This window comes from Chinchilla lanigera, unplaced genomic scaffold, assembly GCF_000276665.1.
Source record: "Chinchilla lanigera isolate Chin_1 unplaced genomic scaffold, ChiLan1.0 scaffold00009, whole genome shotgun sequence".
NCBI lineage: Eukaryota > Metazoa > Chordata > Mammalia > Rodentia > Chinchillidae > Chinchilla > Chinchilla lanigera.
The window spans coordinates 36,503,212-36,517,095 of NW_004955410.1; the positions used below are offsets into that span (position 1 = coordinate 36,503,212).

The 13,884-nt window shown below is 40.3% G+C and overlaps 1 protein-coding gene and 1 long non-coding RNA gene across 3 annotated transcripts in view; both read right to left on the bottom strand.

Annotated features, from left to right (window-relative positions):
* LOC106147792 overlaps positions 1–3,507 on the bottom strand; it is an 87,906-nt gene extending 84,399 nt beyond the window's left edge. The window contains exon 1 of the long non-coding RNA XR_001232758.1: positions 3,291–3,507. This is a non-coding gene — a long non-coding RNA (uncharacterized LOC106147792). The remainder of the gene's footprint in view (positions 1–3,290) is intronic.
* Positions 1–13,884, bottom strand: part of Mkln1 (muskelin 1, intracellular mediator containing kelch motifs) — a 316,551-nt gene that overhangs the window by 251,225 nt on the left and 51,442 nt on the right. The gene's annotated exons all lie outside the window — the stretch shown is intronic.

Genomic DNA, 13,884 nt, shown 5'->3' on the forward strand with positions numbered 1-13,884 from the left:
TTTCCTTCTTAAAGGAGATAGCATTGTTTCCACGGATACCATAGACCTGAGAAGAGGAAGCAAATTGAGGAAACATCTCATTCAACTTCTATGTACTTTGCAATTAAATAGTAATTTGATTTTACAAGTAAAATAAATGAATGTGGAGAGGCTAAGAGCTTTCTTTTCTTTTCTTTTAGTTTATTTGGTAGTACTGGTGGTGGTACTAAACTCACTGGGTGCTGAGCTATATCCCAGCCTTTTTTATATTTTTATTTTGAGACTAGATCGCGCTAATTTTCCCAGGCTAGTCTCGAACTTTCAAGCCTTCTGCCTCAACCTCCCCAGTAGCTGGGATTATAATTGTGCACCACCATAACCAGCTAATAATTTTTAATACTTTTTAAAATTATAACTTAAACAATTAAAATTTTAATTTAAAATTTGGATATTCATTATAGAAAATTTGGCAAATATAAAAATATACACCGAAAATTTAAATTATCTTGCTGAAATATTAACATGTGGCCATGTACATATTTCATGTTCATATTTATTTGAGACATTTATTTATTTACTTATTTATTTTGGAGTTAGGGTCTTGCTGTGTAGTACAGGCTGGCCTTGAACTCATGATGATCCACCTGCCTCAGCCTCCCACATGCTGGGATTGCAGGTGTGTGCCACCATGCTCAGCTCCTATTCGAGATTTTTTAAAAGGCAAACTAAAAGAATTGCCATTCCATCTTTTCAAACCGGGAATCATTATCTGCATTTTCCTTATTTTTGTTGTTGTTGTTGTTTGTTTGTTTATTTCTTGGTGCTGGGGATTAAAGGACTTGAACCCAAGGACTTGTCCATGTTGCTTTCCCACTGAGCTATATCCCCTGCTCTGGCTACATATTTTAATCATCTTTAATGTGTTTCTTCTAGCCATAGGTCTAGTGTGACAATAAGCTACCACTGGAGTCCCAGATATAGCAGTGTTTGTAGACAATTCCTTACCTTTCTTTTGCTAGAGACTCACAAAACTATGAAGGAAACATGATACTGAAAAACAGCTTTATTTTTGTGAGATAACGCTGGAGGTCCCCACATTGGACAGCTACAGTTAGTCACATGCTTAAAAGAACAAAAAACTTTACAAAGGAAGAAGTTAACTTTAGCTTTGAAAATCCTTTATCCTCCATGATTTTGATGCCTTTAAATTTGTCACCTGAATGCGATATTAACATAATCATCTGCATTTCAGCTAATGAATGCACCTGCTTCTAAGACTTTATTTTAGCAGTTTTAATGAGCTCTTCAAAAGAATTTGCCTGGACTTACTGCTCTGCTAGAGAAATAGCAGCTGTAATCAACTAACAACACATTCAGTATTTGAATCAAGCTCTGTGAAGTTGTTAAACTTGAGAAGGAGTAACTATCCATCTGTCTGTGATAAGGGAAAGGAAGCTGAGATCTAGCTGTGGTATTTGAAAAAAGTATTAGTCTAAGTGGGCCTGACCAAGGAAGGTTATTTCTTGCTTAGCCATAATGCACAGATCTGAGGCTGTTCATAAAGCTAAGTCCCAATTTTCTCATATATAATAATGGTACTCATTTATACCTTATAAGGATGATATGCCTCACTGGTAATGAGCACTGAATAGTGTTCAATTTTATTATAACTATAATGTTTATTCTTCAGATGCGATTTCACAAAGGGCCTCATCTTGCAGGAATGAGATATCTAGAACAGGTAATCCACAGAGACAAATTGCTGGTAGCCAGAGGATGGAGGGAGGGGTAACTGGGAAGCCACTGGTTAATGGATACAGGGTTTCCTCTTTGGGGTGATGAAAATATTTTGGAGCTAGATAAGTAAGTGATGGTTGCACAGTGTCATACATGTTCTAACCCTCTGAATTATCCACTTTATTTATTCTTTTTGTTTTGTTTTTGAATTATCCACTTTAAATGGGCAAATTCTGTTATGCAAATTTTACCTCAAACATTAAAAAGCACTCCTTTAAAAAGATGACGGTAGATGAATCGGACAAGTTCTATTTTCTTGGTTGTAAGTTGTAAGACGGTGACTAATTGCTCATCAAGACAGGAGAAGGAAAAAAATATATTTGGTCTCTTTTATTTAAATCTGAATCATATCTTGATCCCATAGGAAGATTTTTGAAAAAGAGGCATTAAGCAATCTGTAGAAGTCCAAATCCCTAAGCAATCTGTAAGCCACTTAGAATTTTTAGCATTATACAGATGTTAGCATACTAGAAAACTTACTTACTTTTAACATATACATTAATACTTTTTATTATGTAATCAAATTCATTTCATGCTTGTTACGCTCTGACTTCAGTCACATTTTCATGATTATAATCTCCCTCCTCCTTTCCTTCCATATGCTCCTCTGTGTACTTTCATTTGAAAAGTAAAGACTAATAACCCATCCAAAACTCAATTGAATGGAAAATGAAAAATGGGACAAATGTTCCTTTAAAAATGTGCAAAGCAGACACATTACAGATCAAGTGGAAGCAACATCCTAGAATAACAATGCCACAGATTTTGATATCTCTCTCTGTCTCTCTGTCTCATATATACGTAGCTCAAAGTAAAAATAGCTGTTAAGAAAATAGAAAATTCTCCAATTCCTTTTTTATGTTATCTTAGCAATAGTGGAACAAACACTCTGGCTGGGATGGAAGTAATTTACTCTCTGGACTCCTTCCTCCCTTTGCTCAGTTCTCATCAACGGTCTTCCCTCAATATTTGGAGCTGGTTCATCCACTCCACTCCAATATTTGGAGTGTTTCACCCACAAGGTTCAGGGCTGGAGAATCACCCAGGAATCAGGACCAGCACAGGAATCTTCACCAATCTGATGCAGAGATTTCTCTGCAAAGGCACTGATATCTAGAATCCCCCAACTTGAGTATGCTGGAGGAGGCAGCCTTCTGACAACTTTGTCCATCCCCACTTTGCAAAAGATCTGCTTTACCCAGACTGGCATGGAGCATCTCTTCAGGTTCTACCCTTGGACCTCAGCTTTGTAACCTGAGAAAACAGTCCCAGAGCAGCTTGCCTCCAGCTATCCTCTGCTAGGGCATTTACTACTCTGACACTGTGGTCCTCAATCGGATAACATTGCATCATGTAGGAACCAGTTAGAACCAGTCTCAGGCCCCACCCTAGACCTGCTGAATCAGAATCTGCACCTGAACAGGATTGCCGGTAACTGCAATGCACATTTGGGGTTAAGAGGCAGTGGTCTAAGTGATCTGTCTGAGATTGCTTTTTCCAGCAACAGAACTTACCATACTTTGTTCCAAAGTTGTATTCCATCTACTTCCCACTTCCAGTCTCTACACAGATTTCTCTGCAGTGCTCCAGGGCAAACTATTTTGGATGAGTTCCCAACCAGTGGGTCTTGCAGAGATCTGCATTTCCATGATTGGGGTGGTCATACATTTATATAGCACAGCCTCCCACTTGCTAGACCATGCCCATTCCCCTCCAGGTCATCTTGCCCTCCTTTTTCCCTCAGCTGTAGTGTTACCATGTTCATAAATTATTGTTAAAGAAGGAAATTACAAAAAAAATAGTGTCTATAAACCTGCATAGTTTAGAACTAAAGAATATGTTAAAATTTTCCATCGTGGAAATTTCCCAGCTACTGGGCTCTTTAGATTTTTTTTTTTCAGAGCCGCAAGCAAAGAATGGAAATTTCCAAATGCAGCATCAAGGGCTGCTGTTCTGCTGACTGTCTTGCTCAGCCAGGGTCATCTGCTTCTGTAAGACATCAAGGAATGCCAAGGTAGGTCTGAGAGAACACACACGCTTCCCCTGCAGTAAGAAAGGAGGATCTCTGCGCTGCCTCCAGCTGTGATGCCAGGGGGGCAGAAGAGGGGATATACCCCCCTCCCTCCACCTGAACTTGAATTAGGTTGATTGTTACCACCTATCAGTAGCTTATCCTACTTGACATCTCTCCAGTGGCAGCTGGCTGGCAGGACTTTTGTTTTTTAGGAAATCACCAAGATGGGTGGGAGATCTCCAGAGACAGGAAGAGAATCAACATCTGTTGAGGTCTAATTTTCTAAGTACTTCATAGTATATAGAAGTTTGGAAGCTTCCTTTGTTCTTCTCAAGACAAACTTATCCCCCCCAACCACCCATAAACCAATCATCTACGAACATCCTGGAGGTTTGTCTCCACTTCTTTAATAACATGAACAGCTCTGTTTCTTTTCACTGTATCTGCGTTGAACTGTATTCCCATTCACAGCTGGCCCCGATGCCTGAGTCAACAGGCAGCTAGTAGTTCCCTAAATCTGGTATGTCCCTCTCCACCCACTGGGGCTGCCACGATAGAAGTATGACAATGGCTGCTCCGTGGAAGTCTGAGTGTAAAGACACTGGTGTCTCAAAGACAAGGCTAAGAACCCCAACTGGCTTTGGGCCAGAAAGACATTTTCAAACCTAAGCTGTGTGGTTTTGTCTGAGTGCTTTGAGAGGTTTGCTTTTGTTTTGGTTTTAGATTTTCAGGGGATTCTGACATAGTCTAAGAAGCAAGGGCTACCTGTGTTTGATCTTTTCTTACTGGCATTCCTATTGGCCCTAGGAAGAGAACAACTAAGCAGGCTTTCTGACATTGCTGGCACTATTTATACTTAGCTTTATTTATTGAGGCACATTTGGTAATGGTAATTTTTTTTTAGCAAGAAATTTAAAAAATCATCACACAACTAGTGAGTTAAAAAAAATTATCCCACACCTGTCTTTTCTACAACATCAATATACATAGACAGCAAGGTCATCAGTGACCAATTTAACACCACCTGGTAACAAGGCAGAGCATGGAATGGTTGGCAAGAATATTGTTGGTCTGTTTAGACTCTGGTCTCAAAGGCTGTTTAGTTTAGTCATTGACAGCTTCTGTGACACTCATTCTTCTCATCATTTTAACCTAACTGGATCTGGTCCCCTAATGAAATTGGTCAGGTGGTATTTGAATGTGGGGCTGGTCTCATGTGATACTACATTTCCAACAGGTTTCTTTCCACTCCTCTTCTATATCTGTCATTAGCTAGAGGATAATGGTTCTTGTAGTTGAAGACACTGATGATTCAGATCTGTGGGTGAGGCTGAACAGACATGTATGATGAATATTTCTTTCCACTTGAGACCACAGAGATGACTTTTTAAAAATTCATGGTCAAAATGCATGCTGTTTTAGATTACGATTGATTATTTGTGATCTCAAACTTGGCCCCAATTCTGTCCCTCCTACTTCTGTGCCACTTGCGATGTGACTTTGCAGCTCCTCACATTCAGAGTTGGAATCTATTTCCCTACTCTTTGGATCTGGGCTGGCCTGGTAACTTATTTTGGCCACTACAATGTACCAGAAGTAACAGTGTGCTGATTTCAAGCCTGAGCCTCAAGCGCATACTTCCACTTTCCCTCTTGAAACCTATCGCTGCTAATTGAGCAAGCCGGGGCCAGCCTGCTGGAGGAAGAGAGAGCCTGTGCAGAGGGATGAACTGTCCCAAGTGAGGCCATCCTGAACGAGCCAGCCTAAGACAACACAGGAACTGACAACACATGTGTGAACAAGCCCACCAATATCAGCTGGACCCAGCCCAGAACAACAGGCTCACAGATTCATGAGAAATACTGTCTTAGTTACTTTCTTTGTTGCCGAGAAGCAGTCCCCAACACCTGCACATTAAAGGAAGAAAGGTTTATTCTGGCTCACATTTCACTCTCTAGTCGGCTGGCTTCAAGGCAAGACAGAATGGCAGAGGGGCACGGGGAGGGTGTTTTGTAAGCCACTAAAGTTTAAGATAATTTGTTACAAGATGCTGGGTAACCAATGCAGAGGAACAAGTCCAATGTTTGTTTGTTTGTATCTGACAGCCAGGAAACTCAGAGTCAATATTGAAAGCCAGTCTCAGAACCTATGTTTCTTCATTTATTCATATGTGCTGTATAAGTATGGCTAACATATCTGCAGTGTCTGTTTGCTTGTTTTGAGACAAGGTCTTGATTTGTGCTTCATCCTGGCTTTGAACTACGTAGCCCAGACCGGCCTTGAACTTTCAGCCATCCTGCTTTAGTCTCCTGACGGCTGGAGTTGCAGGTGTGTGCTGTCACATCCAGCTCTGTACATAATCTTAATAGTGAACTTTTTAAAAATTCAGGAATTTATTGCTTGCCACAAAACTGTTTGCAACCAACCCAAGCCTTTAAGCCCTTAAGCCCTTGTTGTAAGTATCGGTTTTTACTTAGCAGATTAGAAGAGCTGAATGTAGAGTAAGGATTGGCAAACATTCTCTGCAGAGAGCCAGCTGGTAAGTATTTCAGGGGTGGCTCCATACAGCGCCTGTCACAAGTACTCTTCTCTGCTGTGGTGGTGCGAACACAGCCACGGACAACATGTAAACAAATGAGCGTGGCTGTGTTCCAACAAAACTTAATTACAAAAGCAGGCAGTGGACTGCATTTAGCCCTAGGGCCATGGTTTGCTGACCTCTGAACTACAGCAATATGTTATTACCCCAAAACATCTTCATCTAAACCACGATCCCAGCAGCTTTATTGTAATTCACCTACATTAATTTGGGAAAAAAGAGACAAATTAAGTAGATTTAGTTCCTCTAGCAGAAGATGAGAAGGGGCTGACGCTACAGCAGCTCTGTACAGGCTGCATAGTGTTTGTGCCTGGGCAGGGACTACACTGAACAATTAAACTCCTTAGCTACTTCGTCCTTCCTGGTTGTTCAGTGAATGCTGAAGGCCAGGGATACAAGCAATGTCTCACTTGTTTTCTTTCCTTTCACATCCTCTAATCTCAAACACTCACCAAATGCAGGCCGTGTGTCACAATGAGAATAGGGCGCCACTCGTACTTGCCTACTTGGAGTTCCCTGAATGTATTGTGCTATTTCACGCCTCTCTGACTCTGCACACAATGTTCCTTCTGCCTGGAACACTCTTAGCCCTCTTCTCTTACTGGCTAACGCCTACTCCCTGATCAAAACGAAGCTCAATGATACTGGCTCTTGGAAGACTTCCCCAAGTGAACCTCCACCTCCGCGCCCTCAACCTCCGGTCCGCACACTCCATCTCAGCATTCGGGCTGCTGAACAATAATTAAAACAGCTGTTGAATCTATGGTACCAGGCACTACAGGCCACGTGCTGTTATATACTGTCATTTGGTTGAAATGATTGGTAAATTTGCCTATTTCCCCAAGTCTATCATGCATTCAAAATGTTTATTGAGCTCCTACTTTACTTCTCACTACCTTGCAGTGTCCAGAGCAGAGATTTTAGATTAATATTAGATGAATGGATCAAAATAAGTAAGACACAGTATAGAATATGGGCCAGGCAATGTTCCAGGCTCCTCATGATGCTCATTTAATCCTCGTAACTTTATAGGGCAGCTGATGTCATGATCACCATTTCATATACAGAGAATCAAAGGCACAGAGAATTTTTGGCTGCACAAATAGGGTGTGACAGAGCGGGTCCAGAAGGCCATGCTCACAACCACAGGGTGGAAAGACAGCTGGGGTGACTCAGCACAAGCCCCTTCCCACTCCTGGAGATGTAATTCAAAGGATGTACTTTTGAGGATGTGAGTGGGTCAGTGGTAGTACTCATATGCTTGGCCTTAAGAGCTGGGAAGAACTGGGTCCACACTGGCTCTCGAGTGTCCAGGGTAAGTAAGCAGACTTGAGAGTCACGGGTACCACCAGGGAGAACGTTTGCCTTTCCTCACAGAACATTTTGCTTGTGCTCAGATCTCCAGTTGGATTTCCCACTGTCCCTGCCTCCTCCTGGGTAGCAACTGTTGACGCTTGAGGAGCAACTCTAGCATAGCTTCTGTCGGCCCATGTCTGCTGCTTGAGTTCTGCAGGTAGTCAGCAGAATCACACAGTAGGTCTATCTATGCTGGCCTAGTAGTTTAGTCTCTGCTCTGGACATTGCTAGGTACTGACAGATGAAGACAGAGAAGATGCAGTATGCGCCTCCGGTGGATGTATAATCTGTATTGGATGTTGCTGATTTACAACAAGATACTTTAGCAAATGGCATTTTGAAGAAGACTATATGGGACTGTTCATAACGCTAAAGAACTTGGCCAAGGGCACTCATTGTGAAAGCATTGGGGCCAGGCTCCATGGGGCTTCACAAGCAATCTGCCACTCAGTGGGAGGACAAAGGCAGGGCGAGAGAGAGGACTGGCCTGCAGCTGTCTGAGCGTAGGGCTGCATTGCTGAAAAGACAGAGAAAAGATATCTGGAAGAGAATTTTGCTTCTGAAAGAAATATTATGGGTTTGGAAAAAGTTAGGTTTAAACATTAAGACATTAGAAAATTAAAGTGATCACAGAGCTCCTGCAGGCCTTTGAAGTGCATGGTCTTCTAAGTACAGAACATTTTCCTGTCTCAAGGCAGTGTTCTCCTTTACTCCCTTTGAAAATTAGGTAAATCAAAGGCATTTCTTGACCTACACTGATGGTTTGGAGGACGTAACAAATGTGCCAGGGCCAGGACCAGCTCCCATGGGCTTTCAGTTCTGAGTGTGAGTCATAACAGCGGCCAGCAAGAATTCCAGGACTCAGGAATTGGTTCTTCAAGCAACCAAGTGTCCCTGTAGCTGTGTGAGATTGTGCTTGCTGACGTTCCTCCTGGTCCGGAATTAATCATGGGACTTCTCCAGAAAAACACTAATTGCCTGGCTGGAAAACCTCAGAAACATTCAGTTGTCCGGTATTCTCAGGCATCTGTATACATCTTTTTCAAGGAATTGGGTAGAATTTATAGCACCTTATTTTCCAATTAAAATATTCTAGTGTTAGCATATTTATAGCCAGTTTCATATAGTACAACACTTAACAATTCTCTGCTTGTTTCCTTTTGAAAATTTGCATTTCCTCAACTACTCCCCAAGGGCTGATATCTCCTCCTCTTCTTTGGATTTGTCCATTAACCCCAACCCAGCACAGTACTGAGCTGTGGAGGGAGAAAGAGCACATGATGCAGTGTGTGGAGACTGGGGGCATTTCAGTGCGCCTCTGCCCCTCCAGCTGGGTGGAGGTCTTCAGGAAGCACTTGAGTCTGAGATGCAGTTTCCTCACCTGCAGATTGCTTGCCTCACTGGTTATTCAGAGAATCAAGTAAGATAATGCATGTGAAAGTATTTTGTGAACCAGGATTGTCTAGGTACTAAAATGTAAGGACTCCTCTAGTGTTAGCATATTTATAGTTAAATTTCCTGCTCTCCTTGCCTCCTCAGGGGTAGCAAGTGTTGACACTTGAGGAACAACTCTAGCATAGCTTCTTCCGGCACATGTCTGTTGTTTGAGGTCTGCAGGTAGTCAGCAGAATCACACACTAGGTCTATCTATGCTGGCTTTGTAATTTAGTAGTTTAGAAGAGGCACTTAGTCACTTGGGAGGCTGAGGCCAGAGGATCACTCCATGAATTTGAGGCCACCTTGGCTACAAGGTGAGTTTAAGGCCAGCCTGGACTACATAGCAAAACCTTGTCTCAAGAAAAAAAAAAAAAAACAGAAACAAAAACAAAAGTAAGAAGAGGCACTTGGTAAATATCTGATTTTTAATGATAAGGTATTGTCTTCCCCATTCTCTTCTACATTTAGTTGCTTTGGGGGTTTTATTTCTCAGGATTTAATTTTATTTATGCAGCAGAGCCACTCCACATTTTATTGATACCATGTCATATATCCCCTAGTGCATTTCTAGCCATAGATATCTTAAAATTCTAAGCAAACCAACCAAAAGTCACAAAACATGCCATGGTCACATTGAGCACACAGGACTTGTAGAGATCAACGCAGCTATACCCAACCAGGATTTCAGAGCCTTTCTTATGCTGCTATCAGACACTAAAATCCCAGGTAACTTCTGTTTTCCAGCACATAGTTGATATATGAGTGGGGCAGATCATCATCTTCTTAAAGGCAGGACAGCTGAGAACAAACTGAAAACTGTGGTAGCTTATGTGGGAAATTTCACAAGGTGACACTAGAAAACAGACTCTGAGAAGCCAGGTATGGTGGTGCAGCATTCTGGGAGGCTGAAACAGGAGGATCACAAGTTCAACACAGCCTGGGCAATTTAACAATTTAGGATACCCTGTCTCTAAGAAAAAATAAAAAGGGCTGGGGATGTAGTCTAGTGTGAAGGCCCTAGTTGTTCAATTCTCAATACTGAAAAAAAAAAAAAAAAGATGCTTAGAATGATTCATTTACTTATAGTTTTTATTCTCTATTTATTTTTACCAAAGAAGACAGCTTTTCTGTTCTAATAGATTTCTGTACGATACATCAGAAAAATCTTTAAATGTGGTGGTGCAATGCCAGTACTCAGGAGGCTGAGACAGGAGGATCTTGAGTTCAAGGCCAACCTACTCTACAACCTACTCTAGAGGGAGTTCTGGGTTAGCCTGAACTATGAAGCAAGACCCTATCTCAAAAAAAGAAAAATAAAAAAGGAAGGAAGGAAGGAAGGGAAAAAAGGGAGAGGTAAAGAAGGGAAGGAAAACAAGCCTTTTAAACACACAGAGTTCTTTCTCTCTTGACATAACAATAGCAACAATAAGCAAGCAATGAAATAAGTTGTATATGCAGGTACTGGCTTATGTAAATCCTTGGTTCTCCTTCTAGTTCTCTAGGCCCAAATGCCGTGAAAGGACAAATAACTAGACATTATAAAATTACAAACAAACAACTAGAGAACTGACAATTGAACTGCACTAAGTACTGTCTCCTCCTACTGAAACTTTCCAGTTTCAGTGTTTTTAAGTGCTCTTCATGAATGCTACCTGAGCCTATTTTTCCCAGGTCCAGCCCCAGTGTGTCACTGCAGGACTTCTGTGCAGGTCCGAAGCATGTTGCCAACATAATGAACTAAGGCCAGTATTGACTTCCAAGGATGAGCATACTCATGAGGCCCTTTTTCTTGAGCTGTATGCTATCAAGGAATCTCTGGTTTCCATATGAACTAATCAGAATACTTTTCTGAACCTCACTTATTTTATTTCAATAATTTTAATTAAGGAAAGTGTCAAACATAACTAAAAGTAGAAAGAATATGAAAAATGAACACAACTTCCCTCCTTATGAACCCATCATCCAACTGCAATAGTTGGCAACACACAGCCAATCTTACAAAGCCTTATTTGTAGCAGATATTAGTAGCCAGTAAGATTATACTTACACTATACAGTACAGCAATACATTCTAATGTTCAAACCTGATAACATGGTTTATATATTTTTCTCTCTTATTTATTTATTGGTTTGCAGTATTAGGGATAGAACCCAAGGGCTTGCACATGCTAGGCAAGTATTCTACCATTGAGCTACATCTCCAGCCCTAATCATTTTATTTTCATCCAATACTTAGTTTTCTCATTGATCTCTCCTACTTCCCCTAATGTGAGGTCAAGTCCTTCTCACGGTCAGTGGCAAAGGGAAATACTTAAGAAGAGGAGGAAGGGGTGGGTTGAAACATTAATTTATCTATTATTCTCTTCCTGTAATACCATGCCTTGCTCTCTTTGCCTAAAAAGTGACAAGAAAATGGTAGTGATGAACAGCAAGGCTTCCCAACTGCAGAATTGGCTTTTTATCCCTTTACCCCTCAAATACAATATATGACAAGTAACAGATGCTGTAAGGAGGTCACTACCATCTTAATTCTTAAAGGAAAGAGACCAAGAACAGATACCATAACTCAAATGTTTTAAAGTGAAGACTCTCTTGCATATGACAGATTGTTCATTTATTTATTTCATACACACTATTAAATGTTTCTGCACAGTACAAAGTTTTTCTGTATAGAATCACCATTCTAAGATTTACCAAAATGTATATCAATTTAGAGTCAAATCATACCTGTAAGATTTCTAAAGCTATAATCTTTAAGAAAGAAGTAAGTTAGAATAGCAGAGTCGGGTAGAAGTTATATGGCTTTAATAAAACATTGGTTTCTTCTTTGATATTGTTCCCTGTGGTAAAAAGAGCAACATTCCTATCTAACTGGTAACATTTGAACCATTTGCTTAATTTTAGGATCTTCGATTGCTCTTGAGAACAAGTGTACTGCTGTGGCATGAAGTGGAAGGTATAATTTGGAGCCAGACAAGAGAGAAAAAGACTTCTTTCACAAGTAATACATTCATGTGAATCTAGAAAAATAAAAAAAGATTAATAATTTCACCAAGGAATCTAAGCTCATATGCAAGTTCCTTACAGACATATACCAAACTTTGCAGCACTCAAACCTTCCATGGAAAAAGATTTTCAAACCTCTAAGAATGAATGCACCTGGCATACAAGCCACAGAATGCCCTATCGTGTTATTATTTGTTTTAATATCTATGAGAACTTGTTTTGCATTCAGTCAAGAGTTACCATAATTCATTCCTTTGTTGCTCTTGGAATTCTGGGATAATAGCTTTCCTTTTCCCTTCAATAGGTAGACCTGGAAAGGAACCTGGGAAGTGCTGTGCAGCATAGCTCAATCAAGACAGGACTCACTTCCAGCTCTTCTTAAGAGATCTGGTCAGGTTTTTATTGTTGTCAGTGTGTGATACTGAAGAAAATGAGGAAGATGAACTTTAATTATTACATGGCACCAACGTCCTTATATCTCACTAGCATATTTACAATGGATTTCTGAGACAGAGGAACATGGTTATGTCAGGCAAAGACATTTACTTATTTATGAGAAGAAAGCGCTTATAGGAGAACACTCACTTATCAGAGTAGGTATAATTTAAAAAGTGATCAAGTCAGTACACATAAGGAAAGGGTAAAAGGAAACAATAATGAAGTGTAATAAATGTATAAATAAAATGTAAAAAATAAAAATAAATTTGAATGAGTTAAATTTCCCTTTCAAAAGAAAAACTTTCAGATTAGGCTAAAAACAAAAACTGAGCTACGTATAATGCCCTCAAAAGAAGTACATGATTAGGTAGATATATGTCAGGCAAGTTTAGAAGCAGGCACAGCAATATTAATATCAAACTCAAGGTCAAAGCATGAACTAGGAACAAGAAGAGGAATGATTAAAAGTATGTGGCAGAAACTGCAAGATATCTACAAAGTCTATTTCTCTTCACCCTTGCTAACAAAACTCTCAGTGTTATGTAGGGCAGCAATGTGTTCAATGTGTTCTCAACCTCTTACAAGCAGGGTAGAAAATAAGTCGTAAACAAAGATTAGTGGGTAGAACCTGCAGAAGTCCAATGCAGCTGAAAGCTACTCCTTCCTTTTTTGCTTCCTTCTCTGGAACATGGAGGAGCCTGGCCTCTGACTCAGGAGCCATCTTACAACCTTGAAGAACAGCCATCTTGAAGAATAGGGGTCACTTATTAAAGTTGGCAAAGTAGGAAGACAGAAAGAATTTGCATCTCAGATGACCACGGAGCCACTATTCCAGCCTTGGATTTCCTATCTCCCAGTATCTTGGTAGGGATTTGTGAAAAATGTATTTCTACTTATTGAAGCCACTATTCTTTGGATATCTTTTTATATGCAGAAGCCCAATCCCTGTGGGCCATATACATAATATAAAAAAGCATCAGTTGTCAGCTATTATGCACTAAAAAAATGAAGCATAAAATTTTTAAAAACCAAAAGAGTTAGCATTTGATGAAAAGACAGTCACAGGGGTAGATTTTAATATATTCCATCAGAATTCAATAGAAGGGCCAGGATGTAGCTCAGTGGCACAAGTGCCTGCCTGGCAAGCGCAAGGTCCTGAGTTCAATTCCCAGTAAAAAAAAAAAAAAAGAATTCAATAGAATATGGCATAAAAACAGGAAAGGATACAATAATAATTACATAATATAACCTTATTATAT